Here is a 2,500-nt window from a genome sequence, read left to right on the forward strand (position 1 = left end):
TCGACACCGCCCTCACATGCGGCCACTTCGAGCAGGTCGCAACTCCGGAGGGGCTGATCGGCGGACTGACCCAGGCGTGCGATGAGATCATGGAGAGAGTACACGGGGCTACTTTCCATCGCAAGCCCCAGGTGTACTGGTGGTCTCCTGAGATCGAGCGCCTGAGGGAGGAATGCGGAGCAGCGGAGGCCGCCCATCGCAGGGCCCAACCTTCGGAGCGTGCGGTGACGTCGGCCAGGCTGCAGGGCTGTCGACGATTGCTGCAGGCCGCCATTCACAGCAGTAAGGAAGACAGTATGCAAGAGCTGATCGATGGGGTCGAAGCCGAGGTGTTCGGACTCGGTTACAAGGTTGTTCGAGCAAAACTACGTAACAGGGCACCACCGGAAACGGACCGAGCCGTACTAGGTCCGATCGTCGAAGCCTTGTTCCCGGACCATCCGGCATTTGAGTGGCCGGACATCGACGTGTGCAGTGAGGCTCTGAGACCGGTCACGAGCTCGGAAATTCTTTCGCTGGCCGAGCGGATGGCCACCTCCAAGGCGCCAGGGCTGGACGGCATCCCGAATGCCGCAGTGAAGGCGGCAATGCGGAAGCACCCGGAGGTCTTCGCCAAGGTGTACAATCAGCTGCTCGAGCGAGGGAGTTTCCTGCGGCATGGAAGGAGGCACGCCTTGTGTTGGTCACGAAGCCAGGTAAGCCGCCGGGCGATCCGTCGTCGCACCGCCCGCTGCTAATGCTGGGAGCAGTCGCCAAGGGGTTCGAACGGCTGATCTTAGATCGGCTGAACGACCACTTGGAGGACAGCGATGCTCCTCGCCTGTCAGCAAGGCAGTACGGGTTCCGGCGCGGTCGCTCCACGCTTCAGGCCATCGAGCGGGTGATAGAGCGAGGACAACACGCGAGGACGTTTCAACCGCACCAACCAGCGGGATCCTCGATGTCTGGTGGTGGCAGCACTGGACGTCAGGAACGCCTTTAATTCTGCCAGCTGGAAGGCGATCGCGGTTGCCCTGCAGAAGCTGATGGTCCCTGCAGCCCTCCAGAAAATATTGCGCAGCTACTTTTCTGAGAGGAGGCTGGTGTACGAGACCAGCGAGGGGCCAGTGCGTCGTACGGTCACGGCGGGCGTTCCACAGGGCTCAATCCTGGGCCCGACCCTGTGGAACGCGATGTACGACGGCGTGCTTCGGCTGGTGCTGCCTGAGGGCGCCGAAGTGATCGGCTTTGCGGATGACGTCGTGGTGCTGGCGAGCGGGACGACGCCGGAGGCAGCGACGGGACTGGCGGAGACGGCGGTAGCAATGATCAGCTCGTGGATGGCGCAACACCACCTGGAGCTTGCTCCGGCCAAGACCGAGCTGGTCATTGTGTCTACGATGAGACGAGACAACACCCGAGTCCCGGTGAGTATCAATGGCGTAGAGAAACTGCCGACCCGCACCTTGAAATATTTAGGAGTTGTCATCGAGGACCACCTGTCGTGGAGGCCACACGTAGAGCAGGCCACGACGAAAGCGCTCCGTGTGGCGCAGGGGATTTCCCGGCTGCTCCGAAATCATGGTGGGCCAAAGAGTGCGAAGCGGCGGCTGCTTGCATCGGTGGTGGACTCCACCCTCCGCTACGCCGCGCCGATTTGGCACGAGGCAGTCCGACTCCGGGAGTGTTGCAGACAGCTGAACCGCGTGCAAGGACTGTACGCACGGCCAGTAGCTCGCACCTTCATTACAGTGCGCCATGAGGTGGCAACGGTCCTTGCCAGCGTCATCCCCATCGTGCTGCAGGTGACGGAAGACGCTCGTTGCTACCAGCGGCATCGGACGACGGGAGCAAGTCTACGCGAACTGCGCATCGAGGAGCGGACGAGGACAATTGACGAGTGGCAGCGTCAGTGGGACCAGCTAGAATCGGAAAGCCGCTACACACCCGATGGGCGCACCGGACCATCCCAGACTTGGCGGCATGGAAGAACCGGCAACACGGGGAGATGACATTCCACCTCGCTCAGATCCTCTCCGGCCATGGGTTTTTCCATGAGTACTTGTGCGTGAAACATCTTGCACCATCCGCCGACTGTACCAGGTGCCCGGGAGTCCCGGAGACGGCCGAGCATGCCTTCTTCGACTGTCCGAGGTTCGCGGATGTCCGGCATGAATTACTCGGTGAGGACGACGAAGCGGGCTGTGACGCCTGACAATCTTGTGGCGTTCATGCTTACCAGCCGAGCACGATGGAGCAAAGTTTGCGAGGCCGCTCGCATTATCACCACCACACTCCAACAGGAGTGGTATATCGAGCGGGGCCACGAGCGCGCACGACGACATGCAGAGGGCCGCGCAAAGTCTGGACACCGCACACGAGGAGCTGGTGGCCTTACGTAATGAAAGGCGTAACGAGGCTCGTAGGCAGCTGACCATTGAGCGACGAGCTGCGAGGGGGGAAATACCACCAACCCACCCCGACGGGCGACTGCTGACGACGGAGGAGTTACAGGAGCGGG

The sequence above is a fragment of the Anopheles marshallii genome (assembly GCF_943734725.1).
Source record: "Anopheles marshallii chromosome X unlocalized genomic scaffold, idAnoMarsDA_429_01 X_unloc_122, whole genome shotgun sequence".
Lineage (NCBI taxonomy): Eukaryota > Metazoa > Arthropoda > Insecta > Diptera > Culicidae > Anopheles > Anopheles marshallii.